The sequence below is a fragment of the Montipora capricornis genome, chromosome 7 (genome assembly GCF_036669925.1).
Source record: "Montipora capricornis isolate CH-2021 chromosome 7, ASM3666992v2, whole genome shotgun sequence".
In the NCBI taxonomy this organism is placed as follows: domain Eukaryota; kingdom Metazoa; phylum Cnidaria; class Anthozoa; order Scleractinia; family Acroporidae; genus Montipora; species Montipora capricornis.
Window position 1 is genome coordinate 15,051,737 of NC_090889.1, and position 7,500 is coordinate 15,059,236.

Genomic DNA, 7,500 nt, shown 5'->3' on the forward strand with positions numbered 1-7,500 from the left:
AAAAAAAGGAAATGATTTTTTGATCATAGTACCACTTTAATCAAAATTCATTGTATTGCTTCCATCATTGTATTTTAAGATCACCAATTAATATAATCTTAGATGTTGTTGTAACTTATGTAATAGTCTTCTTAATTTTTACGGCTCACTGGAAGACCAATTGAAGTGAAAGTGACCCCGTGATGAAATAAAGATTGTAGTAGTAGTAGTAGTAGTAGTAGTAGTAGTAGTAGTAGTAGTAGTAGTAGTAGTAGTAGTAGTAGTAGTAGTAGTAGTAGTAGGACTAATAGGAGTAGTAGTAGTAGCAGCAGCAGCAGCAGCAGCAGCAGCAGTAGTAGTAGTAGTAGTAGTAGTAGTAGTAGTAGTAGTAGTAGTAGTAGTAGTAGTAGTAGTAGTAGTAGTAATAGTAGTAGTAGTAGTAGTAGTAGTAGTAGTAGTAGTAGTAGTAGTAGTAGTAGTAGTAGTAGTAGTAGTAGTAGTAGTAGTAGTAGTAGTTTATTGTTCTCCTATTTCTCCATAGTGAACTTGATGTTAGTATGTTGTGAATTAATGAAATCATAAAAATGTGAGGCATCATTGTCTTTGTTAAATAAACAAAACGTGTCGTCCACATATCAGCGATAGAAAACAACTTCAGGGCCCTTGTATTTTTGTAACCAATCTTTCTCATGGTGATCCATAAAAAGATTGACAAGCACGGGAGCTAGGGGAGAACCCATGGCTACACTGTCCGTTTGATCATAAAAGTTACCGTAAAATAAAAAGTGGGTCTCGGCAGTAGCGAACAGAAATGATTGCTTAAGACTGGACTGGTTTATGGGGGTTACCTTCTACAATGTAGCGAAGTGCTAAATCAATAGATTCTCCGAGCGGTATGTTAGTGAATAAACTTTCCACATCGTAGGAGACCATAAATTTACCATGAGTAGAAATATTGGTGATTTGTGCACTGTATTGTTGTGGGATGAATGGAACCAAAAGGGAACATAAAAACTTCAGTTTGTTAACTTGTTATTATAAGAGCCAATCGAGGAGACTATGGGGCGAAAGAGTGGGGCAGACGTGCTCCTGGGTTTGCTCCACCAGTCCAGTCTTAAGAAATTATTTCTGTTCGCTACTGCCGAGACCCACTTTTTATTTTACGGTAACTTTTATGATCAAACGGACAGTGAAGCCATGGGTTCTCCCCTAGCTCCTGTCATTGTCAATCTTTTTATGGGTCACCATGAGAAAGATTGGTTATAAAAATACAAGGGCCCTGAAGTTTTTTTCTATCGCAGATATGTGGACGATACGTTTTGCTTATTTAACAACGACAATGATTCTTCACATTTTTATGATTTCATCAATTCACAACATACTAACATCAAGTTCACTATGGAGAAAGAGGAGAACCATAAACTATCCTTTCTGGATGTACTCGTTGAAAACAGTCACCCCGATGTTCTAGTAACATCACAAGGAGCTGCTCACTAATTTTTTTCAGTTTTACATCCCTTTCTTACAAAATTGGTCTCATTCGTACATTAGTAGACAGGGCCTTTAAAATTAACAACACTTGGAGCGGCTTTTACACCGACATCCAGCAATTAACATCTATTCTTGTGAAAAATTGTTTCCTAAGTAACATTGCACAAAGAGTAGTTAATCAATACCTTTACAAGGTCCACAACACCTCAGTTGATGCATCCCGGCAGGACCATTCTGAGGGAACGACCAAACGGTTTTTCAAGTTACCTTATATTGGCCTTTTTTCCCTTTTAGCGCAACGCCAAATCAAATTTATCGCCAAGAAACATTGTAAGGGTTTAGACATTAGGTTAGCCTTCACTTCCTACAATTTCAGCAACATTGCAGGTGGTTTACAAATTTACATGTACAGGATGTCATACCTGTTATGTTGGTAAAACTACTCGACATTTTGGCACCAGAGTTCGTGACCACTTATCCACGGAGCGCAATTCCCATATCCATGGGGAGCAAGGATGGCGCAATGGTGAGAGCACTCGCTTCCCACCAATGTGGTCCAGGGGCCCGTTTCTCGAAAGTCCCGAAACTTTACGGGCCATTTTCGAGTGTCACAGTTTCTTTTGTATCTCAAGAACGGAGAGGATTTAAGTCGTCAAACTTCACAGTCCTTTCTCTTTTTGTTCCCTTAAAAGCATTTCAGAAGATGGGCTTTCCAAAACAAGCCGTTGGCAGTTTCATAAATGGCTTTTCGGATCCGAAAAGTTTTCGGGACTTTCGAGAAACAGGCCCCAGGTTCGATTCCAGGACCCGGCACCATAAGTGGGTTGAGTTTGTGTTGGTTCTGTTCTCTGCTTCGAGGGTTTTTCTCCGGGTTCTCCGGTTTCCCCCCCCCCCCCCAGCAAAAACATACAGCTGATTCCAGCTGGCTGTATAGGCTGTGCTCCAAGGTCACATATGGACCGTATAGCGGCTGCCTGAGACGCCATTGTATGCTTTCGGTTCGACCATGTTGAGCTGCATCGTTGCTTTACTTTGCGACGGCGATTAGCAGCGATAATTATTATTATTATTATTATTATTATTATTATTATTATTATTATTATTATTATTATTATTATGCTTCATGCTTCTGAATCGTGTAAGAATCTATGTTCTTTCAATTGTTTTTCCATCTTAGACTCGGCTCTCACTAATTTCCAACTTAAGATCAAACAAGCCCTTCATATTGAATGGGAACGATCCGCATTGAATAAACAACTGAAACATGTTAATTTTACACTCTTACTATAATTACTATTTGTATTCAACATATTTTACAGTTTGGTACTCGCACCTTTTATTTTCCCACTCCGTTGTATCCCTTTAGCTTTATGTAACCTTTGTTCACTGATTTGTAACTATTATTCTACAATGATGAAATGGTATATGAAACGAATCATATATGAATTGCGGATATGAAATCAAGTGAAGCTATGACTTCAACGGGGTTTGAACCCGTGACCTCGCGATTCCGGTGCGACGCTCTAACCAACTGATCTATGAAGCCACTGACGTTGGGAGCTGGTCATTTGTGGGTTCTAATGGTCTCGTGAGGAATGAATCAATGATGAAATGGTATATGAAATGAGTCATATATGAACTGCGGATATGAAATCAAGTGAAGCTATGATCTTCGTAGTTATGAGCGCAATTTTTGCAATTGCGTAGAGAAGCCTGAAAAATTTAGGACTTCAACGAGGTTTTTCAGGCTTCTCTACGCAATTGCAAAAAATTGCGCTCATAACTGCGAAGATCACAGCTTCACTTGATTTCATATCCGCAGTTCACATATGATTCATTTCATATACCATTTCATCATTGATTCATTCCTCACGGGACCATTAGAACCCCACAAATGACCAGCTCCCAATGTCAGTGGCTTCATAGCTCAGTTGGTTAGAGCGTCGCACCGGAATCGCGAGGTCACGGGTTCAAACCCCGTTGAAGTCCTGAATTTTTCAGGCTTCCCTACGCAATTGCAAGAATTGCGCTCATAACTGCGAAGATCATAGCTTTACTTGATATTATTCTACAGTTTGTAATTTACACCTACCTATTACCTACTTTATATAAAGCGCCACTTACTTGTAAGCATCCCTCAACTGAAGATGGATACTGAGTATCTGAAACATGTCTTGCAAATTTAAAAATTGTGTCGTTTTTTTTTTTTAATGATTGTTAGTTTTGCATGAAAATTATTATTTCAGCAATTCGGCTCAGCCTCAAAGCAGTTTTATAACAAGCTTCTTGGGGAAATTAAATAGACGATTCGCTTAATTACTTACTAAGTTGCTGATTTAGAATACAAAACCATGATCACTTCAAACACTACGGTTAAACACTGTACCTGATGTCGATATAGCTTCCCTGGAAATGATCGATGCGGCTAATCCAAAAAATATTGGATTGTGGAGTCTCCGTCCAGAAATTAAACTTACGAAACACGCTGTTCCTTCAACAGGGACGTGATAATTTTTTTTTTTTTTAATGTTGCATTTGTATTAACCTCAATTTTATCAGAAAATAAGAAGTATAAAATTCAAGTCGCCAGAGAAAACTTGCTAATAGTCCAAGGCATACGTTGCGACTCTAACCTTGCCAGCATTTCTAGAAGTTTACTTACTCAGTCGGAACTAGATACATTATGTTCCTCAGTTTCAGTCTCCGGATTTCTCGTTAATTTTACCTCTGTGTTTTTTTACTCGAATTAATTAAACTAAAGATGTTATTTTCTACAGAATTCGTCTTGTTCTGTTAAAAACCTGCGCAAGAGAATGAAAATTAACTTACCTACTTTTAGGTCCAAAACTCTTATTCCACTTGAAATGCTTTCTAGATCCAAAGTGAATTCATGTCTCGTTTGTTGCGCAGTCGGTTCCTTATGCACCCGGAAACTGTTGGCAGCAAACAAAAACGGTTTAATTCGATTCCTCGGGAAATGAGGTTCGATTTCAAACAAAAACTGTTGAATATATATGGTCAACTTTGCTATTTTTTATTTTATTTGTATGAATTTTGGAGCATAGAAAATCTCGTGTCTTATGGCTGTAATTTCAACCATTGCTTTCTCTTTCCTAAGACGAATCACACTTATTTTATCACAAAAACTCTTTTTCGTTGAGCTATATCGAAGCCGTCGAATGTTTTACAGCAATTCCTTCCATTTAATTTCATTTAAATTTGGAAGTTTGGGGATTGTCTTTGCGAGATAGAACGGAACCGAACTTATTATGCAAACAACTGACATTCGTTAGTAAGCCGAGCAACTTCCATTTTTCTTTCATCCAAAAAGATAAACGATCAGCTGTCGATCTACATGCAAGAATACCGCTTTAAGCTGCTAATTGTGCTTCTTTTACCTTGCGAACAAATAGAAGAGCGTCCAAATCCGGTGCTTAACTCTATACACCTGGTAAGAAAACCGGTAAAATTGCTTCAATTTTGATTAATTTACCTTATCACTCAGGGTAAATCTTTAATCTTATGCTTTACATGCTAAAATTCTTTTTGCACAAATTTTGTCGTTGTTTCCGCCTTAATCCTTACTAAGTGTCTGGAATTCAGAGAGAGTATTAAAATTAGAGATGAATGAAAGAAGAAATTTCTACCAAAAGTTGAACTCCAGTAGAGGGAAAGTGTCACCTGAGTGTCCAATTCCACAATTCAACAAGGTTTATCGCATCTGCGATTCAAATTCACGAAAATGATGTATGTATCTACTAGTTGTGACAGATGGTCAAATTTTTTACAAGGTTCATTTTAAGTGTCTGAAAACTGTATAATTTGACATTTCCTAACCTCAAATTATCAAAACGGATCACTGAATGTTGAGCCACGGTAAAACCGGCAAACTGTCTATATTATTTTCTGCCAGAATATCAAAACCGACGGATCAAAGGTTGGGAACCGGGAAAGCGGTAACTTATCGAAAGGTAAAATTCGACACTGAAAAACAATTCTTGTGTACACCAGCAGAATTTTTGGTTAGGAAGATTATTAGGTACCCTTAGTATTATTTTTCTAACTTTCTTTCACCATATGTTATAGTCATCCTGTATGGTACACAGATCTTCCGAGGAAAGGTAATTTTCGTTATTCTAGGATGGTCTTATAATGACTGATCCTATCATAGAATATTATGTGAATAAACAGGGTCTATTTCTACGTTCAACAAGAATCTTGCGCATGCACAGTGTAAAATGGAGCAAAAAACATATGGCACAAGGATGACCTTGCATAGGTCATTCTTGAGGAGCCCAGGGCTTTTAAATTATTTGTTACTTATGTTTTACTCAATGTCGTTTATTTATTGCGATCTACAAGCAATTTATTTGCGAGCATAGTATAAAAAGTTACCATATACCCGGCAGATAATTGGCCCTCCTAAGAATAGTAAGATTTGTCCGTTTGTTTTGTCTTTTACTTTACTCAAAGTAATCTTTGTCTTCCAATCGTTTTCACTGTTAGCTTGAAGGTGAGATCCACAAGTCAATAAATGATTCTTGATGGAAGGTTGTAATGTCTCTAAATTCGTTATTGGCCATTTTGAAAACTGTCTATAGAAGAGTAAAATTACTTTTTTAACACATCCAAAAAATTGAAATCAGGAAACTATATCATACTCCTTTCTCTGGTAGTCGCGGTGACGTACAGCTGCAGGAAGAAAACGTAGATGACGCAGACAAAGCCATGATCGCATTTTTCTAGCGTCATCAGACAAAGTTAGAACTTTCGAAGCTCCTTTCCACTTAAAATTTGAACTTAAATGTGACTTTTCCTTGAAATCCAAAGCCCGGAAGCATTTTGCTAAGTGCTCCGCAGCAATGTTTGTCTTTACGTAATGAATGCCGGATATGATGATGCACGTACGACTCACATTTGATCTAAAATGAGTGTAAATGGTTTCTTTAGATGAAGTTTTGGTCAGTTTTAGAGAAACATCAACAAGAGTTTGTTGCCGCTTAAATGAAAACAATTTCAATTTGTGTGAGCTTTTCTAAAGCAAGAAATAACGAATCAGAGGAATCTATATTGTCTATACAGCTAGTTTTGTCTTCCAACTGTCGATATGTCAGCAATGTTATTATACTTTTTAATTACATGTAGTGACTTTCGCAATTTGGTTTTTCCCATGAGATCTGTGTTTAACGTCGATGGGGTAAGTTTACTTTTTTTTTTTCGATCTCAGTGCTCTCAGATATAGAAACCGATAGAGTAAAGTTAGTACAACTTATCTTAATTTGTTAAGCGACGGTCTTTTCAACTCAATTTTTCTTGCTCTTCCGATGTTCGGTCAATCAGTTTTTTTTTTCTCACGATTTCCCTAGCCAAAGAAGCCATGAAGAAACCTGTCTCTACTATTTTATAGCCACAGCATTTCAATCCAACAGCGGCATCAGTAGCTGGCAACAAGCAATGAAATATTACTCCGTCAATGCGGATGTTATTAATGGGTTAACTCAGCTTCTTACACGTTTTTTGCATTTCGAAACGTTCCTTCCATGTTAACAGTTCTCCTACCAGACGAAACTACAGTAACAGAATCGTTAAATTAAGCTTCTGAAGGGTAAACTGAATGTTTATAACAAATTATAACATTGGTTTCGACTATAGAGAAGCTCCTACACACTGGTATATTCCCAAATGTGGTACGGAGTCGCTGTACAGTTATCAGTTCTTCCAGTATTTGTACTTAATGGAAAATACAAAATCAAACATTACCGTGTCGCTTTTATCGCTTTTCATGCACAGCCTTATCGCGCTCTTGTCATCGAGGTACCATTAGGAAGGAACAGGTAGATTACCGTGAGTCGAGCCTAGCAACTGACTACAAATACATGACAATTAATCATACCACCTGCATTAAGGGACAATGCTGAGTTGATATACAAGATATAGCATTAATGAGCCCTTTGTTCATCACATGGCAGCAGTGCATACTTACATAGCACAGGTTTTTTTTCGTGCATTTGTCTTTAAAGTCTATCGAAC

General features: G+C 37.5%; 1 long non-coding RNA gene across 1 annotated transcript in view; it reads right to left on the reverse strand.

Moving 5' to 3' along the window:
• Nucleotides 1-4,299: 4,299 nt before the first annotated feature.
• LOC138058314 (uncharacterized) overlaps nt 4,300-7,500 on the reverse strand; it is a 3,290-nt gene continuing 89 nt past the window's right edge. The window contains exons 1-3 of the long non-coding RNA XR_011133851.1: nt 7,231-7,500; nt 4,869-4,918; nt 4,300-4,403 (exon numbers count right to left, since the gene is read on the reverse strand). The exon at nt 7,231-7,500 is cut by the window's right edge and continues 89 nt beyond it. This is a non-coding gene — a long non-coding RNA (uncharacterized lncRNA). The remainder of the gene's footprint in view (nt 4,404-4,868; nt 4,919-7,230) is intronic.